At 35.2% G+C, this 26,720-nt stretch overlaps 1 protein-coding gene across 16 annotated transcripts in view; it reads right to left on the bottom strand.

Annotated features, from left to right (window-relative positions):
* Positions 1-26,720, bottom strand: part of CNTN1 (contactin 1) — a 417,723-nt gene that overhangs the window by 228,453 nt on the left and 162,550 nt on the right. For 6 of the 16 annotated variants that reach the window (XM_004461142.2, XM_058307810.2, XM_058307815.1 and 3 more), the window contains one exon: positions 25,274-25,584. The exons of the other annotated variants lie outside the window; for them this stretch is intronic. The gene's annotated coding sequence lies outside the window, so the exon portion shown is untranslated. The remainder of the gene's footprint in view (positions 1-25,273; positions 25,585-26,720) is intronic. 16 annotated transcript variants of the gene reach the window in all.

Here is a 26,720-nt window from a genome sequence, read left to right as displayed (position 1 = left end):
TTTTATATAATTATAGACTTTAATATTTTTGGAAAGACTCTGAAAAGCATAATGTATTAGTCAGCCAAAGGGGTGCTGATGCAAAATACCCGAATTTGGTTGGTTTTTATAAAGGGTATTTATTTGGGGTAGGAGCTTACAGATACCAGGCCATGAGGCATAAATTACTTCCCAAACCAAAGTCTACTTTCACATGTTGGGGCAAGATGGCTGCTGACGTTTGTGAGGCTTCAGGCTTCCTGGGCTACTCTGGGCTCAGCTCCTCTGTTTCCTCCACAAGGTCAGCTATAGACCATCAGGTAAACGGCTCTCTCTCTACCATGTCTAAGGAATCATCTCTATTCCTCTGTGTTCTTCTCCTGGCTCTGGTACTCTCTTCCCCGGACTTACTTCTCTTTCTTCTGCATGCTTACTTCCTGGGGCTCCAGCTTAAGACTTCAGCATCAAACTCCAACATCAAAACTCCAAAATCAGAATCCCTCAACTCTGTCCTTTGCCATGCCTTTTATCTGTGAGTCCCCACTCACCAAGGGTGGGGACTCAGTGCCCTAATGATGTGGCCCAATCAAAAGCCCTAATCATAACTTAATCATGCCAAGGTACAGACCAGATTACAAACGTAATCCAATATCTAGTTTTGGAATTCATAACCATATCAAACTGCTACACATAATGATAGCATAGTATTAGAAAAACTCTAAATAGGAAGCACCTAATGTCAGGATTCAACTAAACAAAACTGAATTGGGCAGAGTTTTATTCATTTCACCTTGTTTTATTTTAAGCCATCGACTGCATTCTAGCAGAGTACTAGTAGCTGAAGACAAATCCAAGTTGCAAAGTTAAGGCTGCAGAAACGCTGTGGTAACAGAAAACACAGTTGGTCTCAATCCACATGGACTTTATGATCTACTGACATGTATAGACAAGTAAATGGCAATGAAGGTGTGATGTGGCTGAGGTGAGGGATCCATGGCAACATAAAAAAAAAAAAAAAAAAACAGTGCAGAGCATGTGGGAACAGATCAAGAGGAGCCAAGCGTGCAAGATTTAGGGAGCTCAAGGTAGTTCCATGAGCTGGAGAAGAGTACAGGGGAAACGGGGCTGTGGAAAAGAAAAGAGAGACGCTACTACAGAGGCCATAGTTTGTTTGCACATCCTCGTGCTCCCCTCTCCTGAGCCCTTCTAGGCTGCCTTTAGCCTTATAGGTACTCACACGACCCGACCCTATGTCCCCACCCCCATGGCATAGTCTAAGAATGTGGTGCTTCTCAACCTGGAAATGACTGCAATAGATGCCCAAATCCACACAAACATCAAGCTTTACTCTGGACTAAATAAATAAAAGCAAAGTTATCATACAGGAGATCTTTGAGTTTTAATATCCAAAAATACTCTTCTTGCTACTAAAGAATTTTTTTCCTCTTTCCTCTGTACTCACTACTTATCGAACTATAATTATTGTATGTTCTATTCTCCAGAACTTTGTGCTGATACTGACTAGTACAATAAAGTTAACCAGGCTATTGTGATAGCAGATCATCATGGCTTCCCTGCTTCTACTACCAATTGGCATCATAAGAGTTGAACAAGAGAAAATCACTTACCTAGAAGCTACGACTCAATGAATGCTGGAACATAGCTTAAGATTTAGGGGAGGCAGGAAAACATAAAACTAAAACTCTATTAGTTGAATAGATGCCTTTTTGGCCTACCATGACTTATAAACCATTTCAAGATATATACAGCTATATTCATATGTTTAGATTCCACAATATCTAGCACAGTGTCTTACATAAAGGTCCCTTTACAGAAATAAATAGGACTAGCTAAAAATCAACAAAATGTAATTAGATTTTAGATAATTACTTTAAGATTCACTCACTCAAACACATCCTGAGTACTCATTAGTAATAATTATAAACACTGTGATCCAGTGGTCCCATAATTAACTTATTTAATCCTTATGGCAAGTGAACAAGAAAGCAGATATCCTTCAGAAGATATTAATACTGGAGGTGGAAGGGGAAACAAACAGATCTAAACTAGCAGCATATTACAAATAAAAAAACCAGAGATAATCAAAAAGTTCTCACCAGTAAAAATACATGAATAGATGTATAATTTCACTGACATTTTATGAATTTGATACGTTAAAAAAATGTTCTACATAAAGTACCATGTAGTTGGCTACACAATGCCCAGATCCTCTAGCTTTCACTTACACAACACTCGTATTCTCTCAGAAATATGCCCTGATATATTTCAGAAATTGGAATTAAACTACCAATGATTTTTTACATTGGTTAATTTTGAACACTTGTACACTATCCTATTCATTTAATTAAATAAAATACTTTTTCCCGATATTGATATATCATTTTTAATTTTAAGAAATGCATTTGTGTTAGATATGGACAGAAGTTTCCACATATTCTGTTTTGGTTGTCTGTGGAAATCTCTCTGAGTATATTCAAATATAATTCAAATAATACAAAGTATAGAAAATATTGGGCTAGTTGAATTGTTTGAAAAAAACTTGGATATGAATGACCTGTCACACTTGAGTGAAATAAAAACATTTTTAAAAAAAGATATTTGTTATTCTCTATACATAACTTACATACCTCACACAGAGGAAATAAAATTTCCTAACTGATCTTTATATGGTTCACCAATGATAGTCACTAAAGCCTGTGGCCTCACAACAATGGGGTTTAAAAAGCATTTACTACCATAAACATCCTTGCATTGTCAGGAAGTTTTGAATAAGACATCATTAATTTGAGAGGAAGCTGTGTTAGATAACTTCTAAAGTACTTTCAAATATCAATAACAATAAAAACAGATTCATTATTTAATTCTAATACCAGACTAGGTCATAGGATTTGCTGTGCAGCTTTACATACAAATCCCAAATTTGGTGTCAGTTTTTAAAGTCAGTACTTTTTAAATGCAAACAACTTGACCAATACTCTGTCACAGAATTTTGAGACCCATTAAAATAAAGTTTAATGAGAAAAAAACATCTTATTGGCTTCTTTATAAAGGAAAATAAACATTCAAATGATCACTTATTTCTAATAAATAAATAATTAGATATAGACATAGGCATAAACATGGCATAGATAAGAGATGGATAGGTACAAACTCCCATCAGGATGATTAGGTTTCTTTATGGTAGTAAAGATCTTCTTATGCACTGGGAGAAAGTAATTGCCTTAGAAATCAAAACAAACAAAAAGAGAAACAGGAACCATTATCCAATAGGTTGTGACTTTTGGTTAATTATACTTTTATTTTCTCAAAGAAAATAATGTTTCCCGTAGTTTTTAAGAGAGGCAAAGCCACAAATCACAGCAGTTCACGTAAGCAATGTTCAAAGTCAAGATGTACCCCAATGACATTTCCTCCATACTAAAGCAACATGAAGTACCGCCAATGACAAAGTAAATAATAATAAATAAATGATAAATAAACTCAGAAAACCCAGCTCTCTTCTCTCTTTACCTAGAGAGTAGCATTGCTCCATTTTATATTGCTAAATATTTAACAAAGTATTAAGGAAAATGCACAAAAATTAGAAGAAAAATTCTGAATATGCTAACCTTAAATACTGTGTATCTAGCATACTATGGATCTTAACACTGAGTCTTTTAAAGCATGCACATATATAATTACATGCTCTAACCAAAGAGACCAGGGAAATTCATTTCAGGTTGATAAGGTAATTATAATTAGATGCATGGAGCTGCTATTAAGCATATACAATTTATAAATGCACAGTCAAGAACTTGCTACATTCAGGAGCCACTTAGATTTAAGTTGATTTATTGTTCTTAAATCCAACTACCTCAATTATTTTCAATTTCTAAGGCCATTAGCCTTTCTCTTTCTAGCAAAACAAGTATATCTTTAAGGCATGATTTACGTGTCCCTTCCTTTGGCTAGAGAATTAAAACTTGAACTTCTCTAACTGCCCAAGAGAGAGTTAACACTATCTCTCATTGTATTCCTCTAGCATTTTATATAATAATATCCACATTGTGTTGTACTTTTATTATTTATATATCTATTTCCAATAAGTATTATCTTTGTTTTCTAAGTACTTCCCATTTCTAAACATATAATATGTGCTGAGTAAATATTTTTTGAATAAGAACATTAGTTAATGAATAAAATGGATCTGTGCTTGACAGTGCCAAGATATGAAAGAAGGCATTGGAAAAATAGAAATTTCCTATTGATTTTAAGGCAATAATATGTTTTAACAATGGGCAGAGACTTAAGTTTACTTTTGCTTTTGTCTTCCACACTCCTGGCCTCCCTTACATTTAGGTTGGGACCTTTTGAGCAGGTTCTTGCCAATGGAATGTGGACAGAAATATTGTAAAGAATTTTCTAGACCTGGACCTTTAAAAAGTCCTCCAACCTTCTGTTTTCTTAACACAGTGGCCTTGGAGGCCACACATTGCAAATGCATAGCCACAAGATGAACGTGGACCAGACAACTCACATCATATTGTGACCTGAACAAGAAATGAATATTTTGGGTTGAAATAAATATTGGGAATTTTTATAACTAGAGAATAGAGTGGCATATTGTGATCCTGAAGAGGGGTGCTACAGAAAAATCAAAACAAATCCTATGTGAGATCAGTAAGGAAACTAACAGGGGCTGGAAAACCATGATACATACAAAGCAGTGGCAAAATATTTTGTAAAGATGTTGTTTTCATAAACCTGGGAACCAAATCAAATGATTTCTTGGTAGCATCTCTAAGGGGAGAGGTTAAAAAGTCTCCTAGTGTATATTGGTCATTATTGGTTGCATTTGGCTAAGTAGTACCCAAAACAGATGAGCTCAGGAAAAAGATTGCCAACCAAAACCACAATAAGTTATTACTTTGTACCCACTATGATGATTATAGTCAAAAAGACAAACAAGAACAAAGTTTGGTGAGAATATGGAGGAATTGAAATGTTCATCCATTGCTGGTGAGAATGTAAAATGGTGCGATTACTTTGGAAAACACTTTGGCAATACCTTTTTAAAAATTAAGCATAGAGTTACCATATGGCACAGCAGGTACAGTCCTAGGTATATACACAAGAGAAAGAAAACATACATCCATGCAAAAACCTGTATATCAATGTTCATAGCTGAATTATTCACAGTAACACCAAAGTGGAATGTCCATTAACTGAAGAACAGAAATAGAAATTGTAGTTTATCCACACACTGGAATATTATTTGGCAATAAAAAGTAAATTAATGATGCATGACACAGAATGAATGAAAATATTATGCTAAGTGAAAGAAGAAAATCATAAAAGATCACATATTGTGTGGTTCCATTTATATATACTACCCAGAATTGGCAAATCCATAGAGAGAGAAAATGCATTAGTGGTTAATAAATCTGACCTACATAATAAAATAGTGTAATAAATTACCTCTGAATAGGAAGGAAAAAGTCAAGGAGAAAGTAGTGGGAATTAAACTTATTTTCTTTATTGTGATTCTATAGAAAAATGTTTCATGGGGTACTTTGGAGAAATTTCTGACTCCACAAAAAGGCATCAAGCCACACCCTGATCAAGATGGTGGAGTGAGATGCTTCAGGGCTCCCACCCAGCCCCCACAGAAGCTTTGAACAACCTGCAAGAACTGGCAGAAACATCTTTCCCAAAGCCCCAGAAAACAGATAATGCACTGCTTTAGGTTGGTGCTGGGGTTTAATATATACCCAGGGGATCTGAACCTCTGGACTGACCATATGATAGCCAGGCCCTGAGCCTCAACAACCTTCAGCTCCTACACTCTGACTTATTGGACTTACCCCACTCAGCTAACATGGAGTTGAAGAAGGTCAACCACCACAACATGGAGCCAAGAGTGCCTACAACTGTAGGCAGGAGAATTGCATCCAGCATCCATGTGGAATCTAAGCCCCCTCTTGATATAGATGCGGAGTGGACACAACCATTCCAAGGTCCACAGGATGAAGGAATAGAATATGGATTAGAGTGGACTTACTGATATTCTATTCATGAACTATAATGATTAGTAATCGACAAAATGTGGCATTGGTGTGGAGAAAGTGGCCATGCTGGCTGCTGGGTGTGGGGAATGGGAGGAAGAGATGAGATGTGGAGGCGTTTTTGGGACTTGGAGTTGTCCTGGGTGATGCTGCAGGGACAGCTACCGGACATTGTATGTCCTCCCATGGCCCACTGGGTGGAACGTGGGAGAGTGTGGGCTATGATGTGGACCACTGACCATGAGGTGCAGCGGTGCTCAGAGATGTAGTCACCAAATGCAATGAATGTCTCATGATGATGGATGAGATTGTTGCTATGGGGGGAGGAGTGGGAGGAGGGGGGTGGGGGATATATGGGGACCTCATATTTTTTTAATGTAATATTAAAAAAATAAATAAAGACAAAAAAAAAAAAAAAAAAGAGAAGGCAAGTGCTGAATCAAGAAGCAGCCCTCATAAAGCAGCAGGATCTCCTGGCATCCTGGCTGGCTTGGCAGAGCTGGCCTAAGCTCCCAGTGTGGATGCCAGGTCCTGGTTCGAGAGGGAGCAGAGTAACCCACATGCACATATTGGGGGCATGTATGTCTGGCCCAACTGTCTGATGTTGGCCTCAGGGACTCACCATGTCAAAGTCTGCCCTGATTGTAGAAGGCAGCTTAGAGAGCAGCTGCCTGAGAGAAGGGATTTCTGGCTATAGAAATAGCAGTGCAGTGCCCAAGAACCATGTAAATGGGGGATTTCCTAGGCCACACGCACACACCCAAGGCAAGATGCACAGAAGGGATCAGGGTGGTCCCTAAACTTCAACCTCAAGCTCTTCTCTGAATTCATTAAGCCCTGAGGAAAGCATTTGCACAGGTTAATCTGCAAAGACCTTTGTTCTTTCTTTCTGTTTTTTTTTTGGTCTAAAGTCCAGTGATGACACACGAAAATCTTGAAATTTACAGGTTTCAACAAAAAGATTACAAAACATACAAAGAAACAGGAACTGATGGTCAAATAAAGGACAAAATTAAAGCATTAAAAAACAAATGTGTAGGAACAGTTCTGAGACATACCATTAAAAAAAAACTGCAAAAAGGGTCCTAAACATGCTCAAAGAACTAAAAACAAACAAAAAACAAATAAACAAACAAAAAAAAACAGGGATAAAGAACTAAAGGAAATCTGGAAAACAACAGATGAACGCAAAGAGAATATCAAGAGAAACAGAAATTATGAAGAGGAACCAGAGCTGAAAACCATAGTAACAGAAATTAAAAGCTCCCTAGAGGGTTCAATAGCAGACTGAAGTTGACAGAAGAAAGAATGGGTGAACTTGAAGATAAGATAATTTAAATCATCCAATCTAAGGAGCAAAAGGAAAAGAGAATGAAGAAAAGTGAACAGAGCTTGAGGAACCTATGAAATATCAAATGTTTCATGGTATGGGAGTCTCAGAAGAAGACAGAGGGACAGAGAATACTTAAAGAAACAATGACTGAAATCTTACAAAAGATTTCAAAATATATAACAAAAGACATAAATCTACACATACAAGATGCTCAGTGAACTCCAAATGGGATGAACCCAGATGGACCCACACTGCACCATGTTATAATTGAATTGTCAAATGCCAAAGATAAAAAGAGAATTCTGAAAGCCACAAGAGAGAAGCAACATGTCACATACAATGGGGCCTCAATAAGATTAAGTGTGGATTTCTCATTGGAAATTATGGAGGCAAGAAGGTAGTGGGATGATATGTTTAAAGTACTGAAAGCAAAAAAATGCCAACCAAGAATTCTATATCCATCAAAAAATGCTTTGAAAAATGAGGGAGAGATAAGACATTCCCAAATAAACAAAGGCTGAGGGAGTTCATCATAATAATACAAGCCCTACAAGAGATGGTAAAGAGAGTTCTGCAGATTTAAAGGAAAGGACGGTAGATAACAGATTGAAGCTGCATGAAGAAATAAAATCACAATTCCTTTGGCTGCTGACAATGACTCATTCAGGTCAAAATGATCCCAAGCACTTCAAACACATCTTAGAGTCTGTGTCAGTCCTCAGGAAGTAGAACAAAAGGTCTCCAGGAGTTTCTAGAGTTATGTTTGAGGAACTTATTATTAGCTAAAGATGGTGCCAAGACAAAAAGGCCTCCAAACTCTCAAGCCTGGATTCAATAACATAAGGAAGCTTCCTTAATTGCTTTCCCATTTACTTTTCTGCATTGAAGAAAAACATTTCAGGCCACCATTACAGGTTTCTGTACATGAAAAGTCCCTATTAAAATTACTGTTAATTTCAATAGCTTTTCGCTTAGTCATACAATTCAAAGTAATCATACATTAATTGTATGATAAATAAGGACATGTAAGAAAAATAGCTCTGCAATTTTGGTAAAAAAAAAGCCATCAAAATGTAATCACAATTTTTTCTGAATAGTAAAATTTAATCAGAGAATCCTCTAAGGATCAGTAATAGCAGCAACTGTATTTGATATTTTATAAATGAGCTGAGAGGAATGTAGTCACATTCCTGAAGTTTGCAGAAAGAGAAGAAACCTTTAATAAGGGAAATTCCCACTCAATTGAGGTAAATTGCAAGAAAATCTCATAAGTTCTTTAAATTGGCAGATATTAATGAACTTTAAAGTGGTCAGTGCTTGTGCAAAAATAATTTAAATATTTTTAATGATGATATGAGTTATTACTTTGCAAGACATCCAAGCAAAATATTAAAAATTACCACAATGTATCATGAGGATGTTTGTAAATTTCTTAAAAATAGAAGAGAGCCTTTTCAGGTTTATATACCAGCAGGGTGACAGGCTAATATAGAGATGCAACATATGTTTTTAAAGAGGAATTCGATTTGTTGAATTGTGTTGCACCAAATGTGTTCAGGGGTCAAAAGTCAAATTTCTGTTCAATATTCTTTATGGAATTAGAGAAAAAATAATGTTAATTTTTATATAGTAGGTAGCAGACCCAGAATATAAATGAAGTATGTAAGACAGTGGATATTGCATTTCAAGAAAAATATAATAGAGTTGGAAAAGTTTCAGAGAAGAGCAATTAAAATGATAATAATGGATTTTTCAGTGACAGTGACAATAAAAAGCAGTCTTCAGTTGTGAAAGTTGAAAATAGAAAGTTGTGAAAGGTGAATTCCTTGACGAATTCAAACCTAAAACACTAGCACTCATAAACATTAAAACCTGATTCAGGTATATTTATGATAAGGTCACAGGATAAGAACTAGTTAATGGAGCGATGCCATATTCCTGTGTCATTCATCATATGGTAGGCAGAATTCTGAGATGGTCCCAAGATTCAGGGCCCCTGTTGTGTATATACTGTCCTCCCCTTGAATGGGCCATGCTACATGGCAAAAGTGAAAAGACATTGCATATCTAACTAAGGTCCCAAATTAGTTAATTTTTAGTTGATCAGGAAGGAAGTTATTCTGCCTGGGCCTGTCTTAATTAGGTGAAAAACTTTTAAAAGTGCTCTTGGAACTGTCCTGAAGAGAAAAGAGTTATAATACAACTCTTCATCTCCTTTCATTAGTTCGTATCTATAAATATAAGAAATTGAAATAGAATTACTACTAAACCCTATCTCATTTTGGCAATAACTAACATTCTTCCCAGCATGGAAGAATTAATTAAAATTTGAAACTCCATCTATCACGTTAAGGAATGCATTTCCAATTAAGTTGTACTTTTTTGTCATTAACAATTTGTCAAAATTTGAAATTGAGTATTTTGGACAATTGGACATTAATGAAAAGTTTATGGCAACTCAATCTAGAAGAAAAATTAATAATTAGAAACTTACTATTATAGGAAATTGAACAAAAAATAATTTATAAACATATTTTGGAAATATGATAGTATAACATTAAAACATTTTAAGCATAAGATATGTAATAATAGGATGAAATTCCATGGGAATGGAAATATGAATTCAAAAGAAAAATGAACCACATAGAATTTTCAAGAGTTATAAAGAAGCTATTTCAAATACTTTTAAGTGGATAAAGATGAGCATCAAATTTCAATATTATTTAGACACTAATGGATACATTTAAATCGGAGGCAGCAGATTTCTTTTAAAAAAATCACAATTTACAACATGCTGAAAATTACTTTTTCAACTATTTAAACTTATTGCAATTTTTATGTCAATTCATTACTATATGAGAGGATATATAATTTTACTAAATTCTTTTGGGGATGTTCAAGGGAAACAATTTGAAGACCAGCGGTGGAGGCCGTTATTAACTCTCATCAAGTTTACGTCAGTAAACTCTTACTTATTCTCCTCGCTTCACAACCATATCATCCCTCAAAACCATGTTCAAAATTGCAGCCTGAGTGATCTTTCTTAAATGAAAAAATCCAACTTAATACAAGCCAGTGGCATCTTATTGCCTTTCCTTCTGCATCTCTCCCAGGACATCAACTTTGCCTCCAGTCCCCTCCACCAGCTCACCATGAAAATGGAACCACACCTCCTGTCTCTGGGTCCTTTCTCGAGTTCCTCTCTCACCATCTCCCTCTACTTCTCCTCCTTCCACCATCTGCCTTTAGCCTAGTTCCTAATTATCGCTCAGGTCTCAATTCTGAAATCACTTATTTTAGTCATCTTCCCTTGCCCTGCAAATCTGACCTAGAACACCCCTCTCCCAGCCCACTGTGATGTCTTAACACCTCAGGTTGAAGGATAATACTAAACTTTAGATTTAGAACCATGAATTATAATGCAAGCTGAAAGTTTCACCTGCTAATCTTGCCTTAGTCCCTGATTTGGCTCCTCAAATTCTCATATTTTAAATGGATAGACATTTGCATGACATAAGTTTTGGTTTGCTTAATTATCCAACTAATTTCAGATCCAGGCCTATAGATATATAAATTAAAGTAATTGACAGTTTCAAGAAACAAGACCAAATTTGTAAATCTAGAAATAGAAGAAGATAAGCAGAGGCTAACTGTTGGTCATTCTCCCATGCCCAGGCCTGAGTAACTTTTTATCCTTCATGGTTCCTAATAAATTATACTTCCATCAAGAGTCTTTTCATTTCATCTAAATTAGCTCCCACTAGCCTGATGTTTTAGTTTGCCTGGCTGCTATGACAAATGGTAGGCTTAAACAATGGTGTAGCAGTTTGATACGGCTATGAATTCCAAAAAATAGACATTGGATTATGTTTGTAATCTGATTTGCACCTGGGCATGATTGAGTTATGACTGGGGTGTTGAATCCCTACCCTTTAGTGGTTGGGGACTCACAGATAAAAGGCATGACAAAGAACAGAGATGGGGGTTTTCTGATGTTAGAGTTTGATGCTGAAGACTTAAGCTGGAGCCCCAGGAAGTAAGCTCACAGAGGAAAGAGAAGCCAGCCCCAGGAAGAGAGGAACCCTGAACCCAGAGAAAAGCAAGCCCCAGGAACATAGGAACCCAGGAAGCCTGAACCCTCGCAGACGTCGCAGCCATCTTGCTCTGAATAGACTTGGTGAGGGAAGTAACTTATGCTTTATGGCCTGGTGTCTGTAAGCTCCTGACACAAATAAATACCCTTTACAAAAACCAACCAATTTCTGGTATTTTGCATCAGCACCCCTTTGGCTGACTAATACAAATGGGAAATTATTTTCTCCCTATTTCAGAGGATAGAGAGTTTGCTTCCTCCATGTGTCAACAGCAGTTGGGGGCTGGCTCGCCCAAGCTTTGGAGTCCCTAGACTTCTGTCTCCGCATCCTGTCTCATGGGGACGTCCTCTCTTTTCTCCCTGCTCTTCTCATTCCTGTTGACTTCTGGCTCTGGCTCCTCCTTGTGGCTTCCTCTTTATAAAGCCTCCTGTAATCCAGATTAATGTCCACCCTCATTCAGTGGGGCCACACCTTAATTAAAAATAAAACCTTCAAGAGATCCTATTTACAATGGATTCACACCCACAGGAATATGGATTAAGAACATGTGTTCTGTGGCTACGTTAGTCAACCCATCACACTGCACTAGGAAATTTCATAACTCTGTCAGTTCCTTCATAGCATTTATCATGCACTGACTTAAATATTCATTCGTATTTTTATTTAATATTGTTCTGGAGGCTTTCTAAGGCAGCAGTTCTTAACAAGGAGTCCGTGAGCTTGAATTTAAATTCTTAAAAACATTCTTGTGGGGAGGTGTTGGTGCGGATATGATCTATTTATTAAATAATACAGTGTAGTGTGGACTTAGTAAGAGTTCTGTGGTTTCACCTCACAGGCAGAGGGGTCCGTGGAACAAAAAAGGATAAGAAACCCTGCTCTAAGGATAGGCAACACATTAGCAGACCTATTTATATACCATAATATCCTCAAGACTTAGAGTTCCTAGCACATAGTAAGACCTCAATAAATACATTTTTTAAAAAAACAAAGTTGATAAGAATCTCTCAAACATCAATCCTTTTGATCTAGAATGCTGTGAAAGGGAAGGCAGAGAAAGGGATTGAGAAAATACATAGAATTTATTATAATTTTGGAGTTACAGGAAAAGCCTGATTCTGAGTCAGGTTGAGATAATGGCATGGGAGATGGCATATAGTCAGTAGTCTCTCCCTTCTTTCGACATTTTTCTAAGTTGCTCCAGATGCCTAGATCTGATGAAAATTATTTTAAAAACAGTTGGAAATTAGCTGGAATTATTCCTGATAGCAAACAAAAGTCCTTCACAGTAATTGCCTATTTACTTGACTGAATTTGCCAAGGGACTCTAAATTTGGTAGGAAAAAAGGACTGTATATATCTTGTTCACATTGGGGCTCCAATGATATAGTGTCGCATATATAGATGCTGAACAAATGAACAAAACCAGACCAAGACAGTGACCCTATCAACAGCTTTTGTTGCACTAGTGGTTAGAAATACCTTTGACGTCACAGGTCTCATATAAAGGATGCCTTGGATTACATCCTGAATTGAATTTTCCACTAAATGCTACCACGTGGGCTACCTCCATTCAGCAAGGGCTTCAATATTATAGTCCTCCTACCCCCAAATGGAGCTGTGGCCCTTTGAACATGAGGCTTAGGAACAATATCTACGTCCTCTTCCTGTCCCTCACTCTCAGGGCCATTTGTTCAACTTAATCTTTTTTCACCCCTGCCTTTCATCCTGCTCAGGTCCTATGATTCCTCATAGCAAAACCTATTCAAGGCAAAGATATAAAAGTTCAGAAGAAGTTCTAAAAACTCTATTTTTTACACAGATATTTTCTCTAGAAGTTAGGAAAAACACCTAAAAGATGTCATGGGAGATAGTGAAGTATGAAGACAAGGAAATGTTTCTATAAACACAATGGAGAAAAGGCATTTTAAATAAGTAACTCTTTTATTGAAAAGCTTCAGTGGCTATTTGGTGGGATCATTGAACAAAACTGCTAGATGGTAAACCAAATTCAGAAAAGAAAATTACACAACGAGGATTTTTTTCTGAGGAGGAAATTGAATGATTATAAAAAATAATTTAAAATATTATGAAAATGGATAAATAATGACTTTGTATTTTAATCTTTAGGTGAAATTGTTCATACAAAAAGCAGAAAATATATTGGGGGTGTGTAGATGCAGAGAATACAAAGTCATATAATAAAGTTTCCTAGACATAGGGGTTTTATACAAAAAATCTATGCTGCCTCAGCTCTGTAACACCATCATTATTAATTTAATTTCAGGAAAGAGCCATTCTTGCCGTATCAACTGTGGTGGCATCTTAGTTTCAGAAACAAATGGATAAAAATGTGCCACTTAAAATTGAGAGAATATGGTGTTTAAAAAAAATCAAGGCACATACGATTCTTAAAATACTAATAAACATTTTTTGGACAAATGATTGGTTTCTAAGCCATCTGGTAAAAAATGTCTTGAAAGCGACAATCCTACCTTTTACTAGAAAGAGCAGTGGTCCCAGATAGCAATGGCCTAGATAAAGTAAGTATTGTCTCTCAGCCTTGTGACATTTACACAAAGCCAACTTCTCTGAATCTGAGTATCCTTATCTATAAAATGGTACTAAAAATACCTTTCATACCAACTTTAATAATAGCTGAGGGGGAAGCTGATGTGGCTATACCAGTTTAATGCCTGCCTACCAAAAGGGAAGTCCCAGGTTTGATTCCCAGTGCCTCCTGGGGATGGCAAGCAAACAATGAGCAGACAGATGAGAGAATCATCTTGGGGTGGGGGAATAAATAAAAATAAATAAATAAATAAAGTAAAAAAAATAAATCTTGGAAAAAAAAAGAATAGGTGGGGAATAATTAGGGGAAGAAAAGGTATGTATAATGACTTTGCAAATGTAAAGTTTTATTTAACAAAAATGAGCATATAGATTTATAGCAAGACTAATTCCAGAGAGGCTAAGATGAGAATGCTTGAAAAACAGATGTCTCCAGGGCTCCAGAATTGCCATGAGGCTTCCTTTTTGATTGTTTCTTTCACATAGAATATTCACTCTTTTAGGATTTGATTTAAAGCACATGTATATTCATGTACACATATATACACAAAGATAAAATTTTTTAAGCTAGAGCTTTCATTCCAGTGCACTGGAAAAGACAGGGAGGATAACAGAGATAGGGAAGAGAATATATTCAAACTAAAGGGCAGAGATTCACCACTAACCCTAAATCCTGGTTTTACTCTGGGCTCATGGAAACTCTGCCAATAACCCTGACTAAAAGTTCAATTCATAGTTCCCATTTCCACTATTATTAGACATCTACCCAAAGACTTTGGGAAGACTTTGTGGAAAACCAAGAATTCACTGCATGGTCAATACAATTCCAATTAATTCTAGAAGTAATACTTCTATTTCATTTCCTAAATCCAAAAGTGACCTAGATGAAAGTGATTCCTTGTTAAAGACAATTGGGTATAGAAATACCATTAACACTGAGTTTATTATGGCAAACAAATGATATTGCTAAATCTTCCTTATGGCAAACAAATGATATGCTAAATCTCAAAATGAGAAAGAAAAATGAAAAATAGGGACTGGATAATGCATCACTGGCTTGTATTTAGTGCAGTGATAATGCAAAGACGAATAAATGGCCTCATCCACAACTCTCTATAACAATAAAAAATACTCTCAAATCAATTGGTTTATATCTGCACCAACTATAACCACACAGACAGCTGAAGAATACAAAAGCTATCTATACTTACTCATCTAGATCTGCAACTTTCTCAAGTCCGGCTCATCTTTTAATATCATTACTTTGCATACGTTTGATTATGTCAGCTGAGATGGGAACAATAATAGATTCAGACTGTGTCTGGGTCTTCTGAAAACTTTCTTAAAGTACAAAGATGGTAAAGGAATAAAATGGAGATTTTAACAATTCCACTTTGTTTTGTGACAAAAAAAGAGCAAGCGCCTTCAATGACTACTGACTATTTTCAGCACAATTGCTTTTGGGTAGTTCTGCAGGACTTTGCTAGGGATGTATCACACATAACAGATAAAAATATTGAATCTATTCAGATTCCTGTTAGAAAAATTAAGAGGAAGAAAAAAATTCAGGCTAAGTTCTTAGAATCTGAAAAAATTAGTGAAAACTGACAGCCTTTCAAAAAATATGAAATGAACAATGTTAGATTTCTTATGAGTTAATGTCATTATGAACTGTATATATATATATATATATATATATATATATATATATATATATATTTGCAAGGCCATTCATAAGGCAAAATGAGAAAAATTGTTACATGACTTTGTGCAAAATAAAACAATTTAAATTTAAATGGAACTCTACAAATCACACTTATAATGTTAAAGATAAAAGCATTAACAAATATATCACTCTAATATTCTCTAAACAGTTAATTGGTTGGTTGATTGATTCTTTCCTATAATTTAATTTTATTTCAAATGCTCCCCAAGATACTTCCTGTCTCATAGGAAATGAATTTTAGATAGATAGGCCCTTCCTAATTAGAGTTTGTTTTATTTTGGTTGCACATGTTTTGGCTGTAAAATTGTTTAAAATTTTGTATTTAAGTAATATAAATCATTACTATATATTAGAAGCCACCATGAAGGTATTAAAGAAGGTAACTTTAGCTTTCCATATTTCAGGGAGACTCAGGCTCCTTAATAGAAATCTTTCATATGAATGAAGACCAAATCAGAGAATTTAGCAAAATGTCTAACACAAATTCCTTATTTCCCCTTAGAAAAATCCAACCAACCCCTCTTATTGATTTTGTGGAACGAGTAGGTACAAACTGGGGAATACTTGTGATTCAGATTTGCAGGAACTGATTCAGAGCTTGAATATAATATCATCTCAAATGTATAATATGGTTGTTTTGGGGTGGTTGTGTATTTTTTGCATTTGATATATTTGTTCATGTTTTATTTTCCTTAATATTTATCATGTAAAATTAACCTTTTTAATCAAGAGTTAGGTTTTGTTTTTGTTAACGATTTTATTTTACTTTTTGGGTCTTTATGCCTTTTTTTTTTTAATTAGAGGTGTAATGATTATAAACACTTCCACAAACATGTCATTTGTACTACCAAGTTCAAGAATTGGGGCCACTAAGTCTTACTAATCTCCATTTTAAAGATCTCTTTAAAACTCAGAGAGATTAAGCAATTTGTTTAAAGTCTCAAGGGAATAAATTCAGTTTGCTTTTTGTTTTTTTCTGGTTCTTCATGCAGTGTGTGATGATACTACCACCCTAAGACTTATTGATCCCATCTAAGACTGCAGAGATCTTTTCCTGTGACACTTCATTATCAACTCCTTAGTAATATATGTGTATATTCTGTCACATTATATTCCAATAGTGCATTTAATTATTTTGTCTGAGAAGGCAATTCATGGAGAAAGTAGTCATTTTTCTTCTTCATAACTTGTCTCTAATAGCTTTTATTTTCTGTAAAAAAAGAAGCTGATGCTCTGAATTCTATCCACACTTCAAAGCCATCATATATAATTCAATACAGTACAACTGCAGTAGGAGTTTCGTCTTTGAAAATATTTAAAAGACTAAATATCCTTTTTCACTGTCAGACATATAACATGCATCCTTGAAAGGTCTGGAAAAATATATAATTAAATAGGAAAATCAATCTTGAAATATCCTTCCTTCATTTTATTACCTCTGTATCTCTTTTAAAGATAACCCTATGGCATCAGATTAGTGTTTATCATAAATTCCAAAATAAAATTTGAATATCTTGACTAAACAAAACAGGTGGGTATCTAGATGCTAATTCATAAATTACTGACTTATTTGCTTATCATATATGCACTGTTACTTCCGAAAGAAATCTGTAACTTCTTATATAGTCAATAAAGCCTTTATCATGCTGATATTAGAATCAGATCCCAGTATGAAGGGAATCGCAAACCCTAGCGTACAACACATTATCTATTTTATTTCTTTTTTTTAAAGATTTATTTATTTTATTTATTTCTCTCCACTTCCTCCTCCTCCCCCCACCATCCCCCCCAACCCGGTTGTCTGTTCTCTGTGTCTATTTGCTGCGTCTTCTTCTGTGTCCGCTTTTGTTGTTGTCAGCGGCACCGGGAATCTGTGTCTCTTTTTGTTGCATCATCTTGTTTTATCAGCTCTCCGTGTGTGCGGTGCCTTTCCTGGGCAGGCTGCACTTTCTTTCGCGCTGGGCGGCTCTCCTTACGGGGTGCACTCCTTGCACATGGGGCTCCCCTACGCAGGGGACACCCCTGCATGGCACGGCACTCCTTGTGCACATCAGCACTGTGTGTGGGCCAGCTCCACACTGGTCAAGGAGGCTCAGGGTTTGAACCGCGGACCTCCCATGTGGTAGACGGACGCCCTAACCACTGGGCCAAGTCTGCTTCCCAACATTATCTATTAACTGAACAGATAATTTAGCTATAAGCTGCATGGCTGTCAGTGCAAAAACAGAAAGGCAATATATTATATAGTTCTATCTAATAAAAGAAATAATTTTAAATAAATGTAAACATTTTTTCCTAACACTGACACTGAGACATTTTGACTTTACACAAATGACTTTGGAAAAAAATAGTTAAAAATTTTTTTAATTTAAAAAGAATATTAGATAGTATCAAATCACAGCCTTGAGTATCCATTCTGTCTAGCATAGATCTTTCTGTTCCTATGAAAATATATGTGTAGCATTTAGATGTGCTAGAGGATCGACTCACTCCTTCACGCTATAATTCTTCTGCTTCCTAGTTAGAATGTGCCTGTGGCAAAACTAGTATGGTATACTTCTAATTGCTATCCGCATTACAAATTCAGTGTGGTTTAACTTTTCCCTAAAGACCATTAAAAATAATACAATTCAAATAAATTTCAGTTCATAATTTTAATTGGCATAAATAGGCTAGTACAATGTTTCAATGTGACAAAAACTGAAACCAAAGGTAACTGTAAGTGAATTTAGTGTTTTTCCCTGAAATATAAATTATTTAAAAAGAAAAAGAAAGCTTTGGTTGATTTGAATTACTTTATTACAAATATTGAAAAGGAAATACTGTTCTATGGGATGAAGGTGTATGGGAGGAGAGGAAATGAAGACTTAAATTTGCTGTATACTTCATGGAAGCATTCGTGTTTTTAATACCTTCCCTCCCAACCCATGCCACCTATTCAATAATTATTCCTGGATTTTCTCTGTTCTTTTCATATCAACTACCCATATGAGTTTATTGTTTCACTAATGTCCTCTACAGGGTCACTGCTAAAGGAATTTCTTCTGTCACCTATAAGTGGAGTGTGGTCTGTAGATTTGTTCTGCTGAATTCATCTCAGATCAGGCTCAAAAATCACAACATGATTCATTTTGTTTAATTTATCCAATCTGTCTAAATCATTTTTACTGCCTATATGAGCTATTTAATTAACATTCTACTAATATGCACTTTTGATGGCTGTTTACGGCTCAAGCAATCATTCCATTCTTAATACAAATAAATAAATGGGGCTATATTACCTGGTCATTGGTCTCATATATAATTATAATATTCTATAAACAGTAAATACAAAATTATTTTCAAGAAACAAGTCATATATAAATATAATTTTGATAAAACATCATTTCCTAAGCAAAATTGAAATATTCAATTTAATTAATACTTGTAAAAATGCAAACAATGTTACTCCAGTAATAACATTTAAATAAATATGTAGAACATTTATCACAGTGCCTAGCACAAAGTAAAAATCAGTAACAGTAAAAAACCAATAAATGTTGGTGTGCCCATTTCTTTCTTTAAATAACACTATGTTCTGTCAACAAAACACAATAAACAATATGTTTTCTGTATAAAAGGAAACATCTATTGGCAATAAACAAGTCAAATTCATGTTTTTACATTCCCAATAACTAGACAACACGATTTTTGGAGTTTTTTTCTGCATTTACTATCTATTGCATATCTACAATTTGCTGGGTTAATTTAATCCCAAGTGGTCTTCCATATGAAAAATAGAGATTTATACAACCTGCATTTCAAACATAACACATTTACTCTATGTTTATTCCTAAATTATAAGCCTTGAAATTTTTACTTTAACTAACATAACTGAAGCATGTGCAGCAAGTTGACTGATATATAACTAGCCCTTGTAAAAAAGAAGTAAGTTCATACTGATGTGGAACATGTCTCAGTAGTAGGTGCCCACTTCCTAATCAATGCTCGTGAATGATTTCTGCCAACATTACTCTTTTGTGTTACGATCTAAGAAATCTGAGTCTTCAATCACAGAGGAAGGATTTTCTTTCACTGAAGTTCTCTTATTTTTCTTAAGAATGTTTCTTGAAATAGATAACATGGGGAAGTAAATACAATTCATTAAAGAACATTAACTTTTAAACTAAGAAAGGAATTCCATGAAAAACCTAAAACCTGAATTAAAAAGTCTACAATAAGGGAAAAAAAACCCTGTAATTTCTTTATTAATGCTGAATTTTAGACCATGTAATCTTTTAAACTTATTTTTCTATATATAAGGTACCTAAATAGTAGGCCATTAGATAGTAAGATTTAATTGTCAGAATATCTGGTTTCACATGACATGAAAGGTTAATCACAATTTTTATATGATTGATTCCAGCTTTAAGATTTCATTTTATCCTTGCTTAGGAAATAGAAAAATAAGTTCTAAATAATCCCATTCCAAAATTACTAAATGCTGTTTTCTTTATTACTGTGGGAAGCAAATACTCAAGCTCAATTTAAATGAAAGGAGACTGCCTCCTAAAAGCATTCATATTTCCGTAGGTGAGAGCTACATCTAGTGCAGTAAAGAAAACAGAAAATAATCATATTTATAATTTTTCTTGCATTTATATCTTCCAAACAATCATTATGTGAAAACGTTTTTCATACAAAATGTTTAAAAATCACTTCAAATCAAATATTTTTAAAAATCAACAATATTCGGCATTCATGCCATCCTGCAAAAGTCTCATCCAAATATGTTTATGTAAACATTTGGTCATGTTCTCACTCTTCTAGCTGTATATTCTGGTACAAATAATCACTTCTCTCAACGTTGTCTTTATTAATACTTTATTTAGTTCTACTTTTCTCAAGAAGATCTCATGTGTTTATTCAATAAATACCAAAGGAAGAAATGTACTATTTCAAGCCATCTTTAACAACATAACAAACCCAAACCCAACTGGACACATTCTATTTACCCTACACCTCTGTTTATCTTGCAGGTCATTATGTTTATAAACACTTTGTAGTATATACATTTTTCTTTAACTATGCATAAGTCACAATAGAGAATATATTCACTGGTTTAGTAAATATTTTCTTAAATTGCTACTGCCTCATTGTAGTCCATTTCACTCACTATAATGAATTAAATACAAGAGAATTGAGAAGATTTTAATACCAATATATTCATTTAACAAATATTCACCAAGTTTACAATACACCAGGCAATGTGCTAAACTCCAGGTTTATGGAGATAAGTATAACTGATTTCATGGAGTCTGAAAACATGTTGAAATAATTTAAATTATTTTCATCTCTGATAGTCATTAACTTCCACTTAAGACATGATTTGGTTTCTCTTTTATTAAAATATCCACAGTACCTTTTTTGGACAGAATATCTTATGAAGTTTTAAGCCATCAAATATTTTCCATTAATTTTCTAATTTATACACCACCAAAACTGCATGCTCATTCAGATCACCTAAACTAGCCATTTCCAATATAGCCCTTAGGAAAACTATCACAAAATACATTCCCGAATGGTGGTGGCTGGAGGTAGGGGTGGTGCTGCAAGATATCAAGCTATCTAAAATTGATGGTCAGGAAAGCGGACTTGGCCCAGTGGTTAGCACGTCCATCTACCATGTGGGAGGACAGTGGTTCAAACCCCGGGCCTCCTTGACCCGTGTGGAGCTGGCCCATGTGCAGTGCTGATGCGCGCAAGGAGTGCCCTGCCACGCAGGGGTGTTCCCTGCGTAGGGGAGCCCCATGTGCAAGGAGTGCGCCCCGGAAGGAGAGCCGCCCTGAGCTAAAGAAAGTGCAGCCTGCCCAGGAATGGTGCCGCCCACACGGAGAGCTGACACAGCAAGATGACGCAACAAAAAGAAACACAGATTCCTGTGCTGCTGACCACAACAGTAGCAGACAAAGAAGAACACGCAGCAAATAGACACAGAACAGACAACTGGGGCTGGGGGGAGGAAAGGAGAGAAATAAATAAATAAATTTAAAAAATAAAATAAAATAAAGAAAAAAATAAAATTGATGGTCAGACATGTTCCCAGGGGTAAAAAGAAGTTGGTCTTTACTGAATTTGAAGCCACAAGCATTCAAAGCACTAGTTACAGGTACACTTTAAACCCAGGTACCCCATTCTCATTGTTCCCAAACTTTGCTTGCAGTCACCTGATGATATGTCTTTCCAATAAATTCCCTCCTTTTGCTAAAGCTTGTTCAAACTAAATTTTTGTCATTGAAAGCAAGTCTTTACTGTTACAGAATGCATCTTACATTTGATATATATAACTTAACATAATGAATGTCCTTCCCAAAAATCTATTAATTTGATGTTGCAGCTTATAAACAATAGTTTCTGAGAATTTAAAAATGTGATAAAATTCATTCATGAAATCATTTATTCAACACGTATTTACTGAATATCTACTATGTTCAAGGCATTGAACTATAAACTGAGAAGGCAATGATGACAAAAGCAGGTAAAATGACCTTTCTAGTCTTCATGGTTTATCATGAATAGGAAACTTCCCTGGTTAAGATCACTTTTTCAATTTAAGGAATTAAGAAGAAAAAAAAAAGTATGAAATCATCTTCCCAGGGAAAGATATTGATAAATTATTCTTATCACTGGTACATAGTTTTACAGGCATCAATTTAAAAATTAATACGAATTTATTGAAACCTTATTATGCACCAAGCTACTCAATAAGGCTTAAGCTGTGCATTGTATTAGACATCTTATAAAATTTATGTATTTCCTCAAATGCCAATTTATTACTTATCCATCAGGCAAATTTTCCATATTTGAACCCAATGGTCTTTTTTCTTTTAAAATTGGTTTATGTTTATGGATGGCTTATTTTAAAAATTATACTGTTCTTCCTTCCAATTAAACACATCTTAATAAAATTAATTTGCAAATTTTCACCAACTCCATTATAACCATTTTAAATAAAATGGAAGAAAGATGAGTCAATCTTTGCATATAAGGGTTCCAAAAAGGTATCCAACATATAAATGCATTGGTATTTGAAGGTTTCTTCCAAGTGCCAAAAGTGAGAAAAATTACAGGGATATAGGAAAAAAATAAACTTTAATGCCCTTTGGAGCAATTTAACCTCCAGATCTCAGTTTCCCCATCTTTAAAGTAAGGATCTTATAACTCTTCTTGAGAGTTTTAAATGAGATAGTATATTTAAGCAATTAATTCAGCACCAAATGCATAGTTTCCTCTCCTTTCATGCTGTGTACATTAAACAAGTACAGATCTCCTTTTAGTGTAAATCTCTGAGGTCTATAGTCAAAGCCACTTATTCCATAACTGCACAGAATAAACCATTATACATATGTTTAAAAACTATTCCAAGTATTCTTTGATTTCCTCATCCAAGATGTTGTCCTTGATTTCCTTCCCTGAGTTTGGTTAGAGCCTAATTTATATGAACTTTTGGAACTTGTGCATACAAGAGGTTTAATAAACATTTGTGGAATTAATAAATTAATGTGTTCCCTGACCTCAAGATATTTGCAGTCATGGAGGATGACATATGCATATATTACATATGGACATAATACCATTGCATCTATTAAACTGTACCATAAAATCTGGTGTATATAGATTTGTTTATTCCACTAGAATGTAAACTCTTTGAGAGTCCCTATTTTATGCATCCTCTGTGGTGGTTTGGAATCATATGTATCCCAGAAAATCATTTCTTACAGCTAATCCTTTCCTGTGAGCACAAACCTATTTTAAGTAGACCTCGTGATGAGGTTCCCTCAGTTAAGGTACGATTTAGCTCTTAATCTTCATACTGGAGTCCTTTACAAATGGAATGAATATGTAGAGAGATTGAGAAAGCCATGGAAGCAAGAGGTTGAAAGCAACGAAACCCAGAAGAGGTATCACCTGGTGCCCTGCTGTGTGGCAAAGAAGCCAGGATGGCCAGCAGCCAGTCTTCTGGAAGAAAGTGTCTCCTGATGATGCCTTGATAAATTTCCATTGTTTATAGCCAACCCATTTATGGTATCTGCTTTGATCAGCCTAGGAAACCAAAACTCTTCATATCCCCAAAGTCTGGCATAATGCTGGGCATATGTATAGAGTTTGCCAAGTATGGTTCCTTAGCTCAAGGGAATTGTTCCCATTAAGAAAGCACTCTGAAACTGGGAAGGTGCTGCTACCAGGCTAATGCTCAAAAGTGTAATTTAACTCAAGGGACTGAGGTGGCAACTAAAAAAAAAAAAAAATCACTTAGAGAAAACAGCTGGTATAAATGATCTTTTTCAAACGTAGCATAAGGGTTTGGCAGGTAAAAGAGATAGCAATAGGCTGACTTGAAAAATATGGTTGACAGTGTTAGAAAAATAGATTTATAGGCTATTTTGGAAAACAAAATGAAAGGGTAATATGCCTCTTTCACTTAAAGCACTTGTATCAATATGAAGGGTCAGTCAGAACAACTACTCCCACAAATATCACTGCACATGGCACAATTTTATCAATCTATAAGGACAATTACTATTTTTAAAATGTTGAATTAAATTACACAATTTTACTGAGTGTCTGTAAGTAAGAATAATTGCCTAAGAATATGATGATTAAGGTTAGATAAGCCTGAAGGCAGAGAAGAGACCAGATGACTTGGAGTCACCCCCTTTATGTTCATTAAGACTTTGCTGTCATGATTTAAGAAAGACAAAGAAAATAGAAGGCATTTTTTCTAAAGATAATACAGAGGGCATTCCAGATTCTTAGTCTGATAAAACTCTGATTTTGGTACAGGCTACAGACCTTATTCTCTACTTTTATTATATATATATATATTTGCCAACCAGATCGTCATATTTTACCCAAGACAGGACCAAATCTTAAATTACAGGAAACACGAAACTAACAAAAAATAAATAAATTATATACTCATGATAATTTTGCAGAATAAATTTCCTAAGTGGTAAGCATCTCTGAAATTTACATTAAAATTTCCCTTCCCAAGATGATCATTGTTCATCATTCCAAAGTGCTTTAAAATTATAATAAAAACCATTTCCCAGGTTTAAGCGAAAGCAAAAGTTTTTAGTTATGTTCTCCTATTGTTACCTATTTGTTCTGGAAGTTGGGTTCCCTCATACTGGCCCATTTCTTTGCTCTTGGTCCACCTAATCACCTCTTGGCTGCCTACACACCTAGTTCTTAGTAGGTTCTCCTGCTTATCACCCAGCTTCTCTCTCTGCCAACTAATATGTCATCTTCCATCTGTTTAAACTCCTATGTTCTTTCTGGCACAGCTCCTCCTCCAGATTCCCTCACAGCCACCCCCCTTGCTGGCCTTCCATCTGCTGCCATGACGAGGATGTTTTCTAACCTATTCCCAACCTAAATCTTCTTCCATTTCCCACTCGAGTTTCCTTATCAAAAGTTTCTCTCTTAAGGGGCTGGTGCGATTGCAACAATAAAGTATACTCACATAATCTTGGGCTTGAAGGTCACAGAGTTTAAACATGCATTAAATGTTTGAAATCTTCTATCCCTTAAAGGCATTTCCTGTTCTGGATCTCTTCCAGTGATGGTGTTTTGAAGTTATGGAGCGCACCACTGAAAGAGACCTAATGGCTCTTGGTAGGTATTCTTCAGAGTACTATTTCCGTGTATCCCAATTCTTATTAGTTGTTGTGGTTAATTGGATTTGGTCCATTGTTCCAGCTTCGCATTCATTGATTAGCAACAAACTTTTCTTGAGCAACACATTCTCAGGACAGCTCAATTCAATTTTTTAGGCTTAATGTAGCAGAAATATTTTTTAATTAGAATGTTATAGTTGCCTACTGGACATAAAAGTCATTATATAAACAACACTAACATTTGGTAATTACAGTTTCAGCATTTTGATAGTGGAATAATATAAAGATAATTTTTTCCCTCAGCATTGATTCAGTTGCTTGACAAACCAGATGTTTGTTTTCATACAGCGAATATGACATACAAGTTAAAGCAGTCTAAGTAAAATATTTAAAACTTTTATATGAACATTGTTATAAGACTGAAAACTTGTAATTATCCATTCATTCATCTGGAGGCTATACCTTCTCACTCTTAACCGCAAGAATATACTTAGGACACAGTTAAACATACGTTTATAGGTGAGTCACTCAGAATTTACCCTTAAATTTAAAGCAATATAGCAGTTTAATAAAAAAGGTAATGATAAAAAAAAGAAAAACAAGACTTGACTTATCACTTTTAAACACAGAAAACATTAAATTTCTATCGATGTTAATTGGTATTAAAACACAGATGTTTTCTGTTTCAGTTAGGATTAACGACCATAAAAAGAAATGCTAAAAATTCATCCGATTCAGGGGTCAAAAATTTCTTTAGGATTAAATGCCTACAGTGGGATTAAATAATGCCTGTTGGTGCCCAATGCCTGTTATTGGGTATTTTATTGCAGTGTTTAAATTCTTAATCAAGTAAAACTATCCAATCCCTCAGTTTCCATCCTGACATTAGAACATATAATGCTAATTTTTGCCCATGCTTTGATAGACATTCTTCTCCCAGGCTCCATTTTACAATTTTGAGTATGTGTCATTGTTTCTCCTAGGACACTAAAGCATTTTACCAAATATTTTGGCTGACCCTATGCTCTTTTTCCCCTGTTCTCATTGAGAGCAAAACCTTTTCCAGCTACGGAATCAGAGTACCCAGCAAGACCAGATAAGAAGATCCACAAAACAAATGCTTCTTTGTTGAACTGAATTTTTTTCTGTAAATTTTACAAAGCTGGCAACTCCTCAGGACTGTTGGCTCAGTGTCTTAGTTTGCCAGGCCTACTATAGCAAAGTGCCACAAAATAGTGGAATACAGGAATTAATTTTCTCACTGTTTTGGAGGCTAGAAGTCCAAAATCAAGG

Source organism: Dasypus novemcinctus, chromosome 12, assembly GCF_030445035.2.
Source record: "Dasypus novemcinctus isolate mDasNov1 chromosome 12, mDasNov1.1.hap2, whole genome shotgun sequence".
Lineage (NCBI taxonomy): Eukaryota > Metazoa > Chordata > Mammalia > Cingulata > Dasypodidae > Dasypus > Dasypus novemcinctus.
The sequence above is the reverse complement of the archived record's forward strand: the minus strand, read 5'-3'. Positions and strand labels throughout refer to the sequence as shown.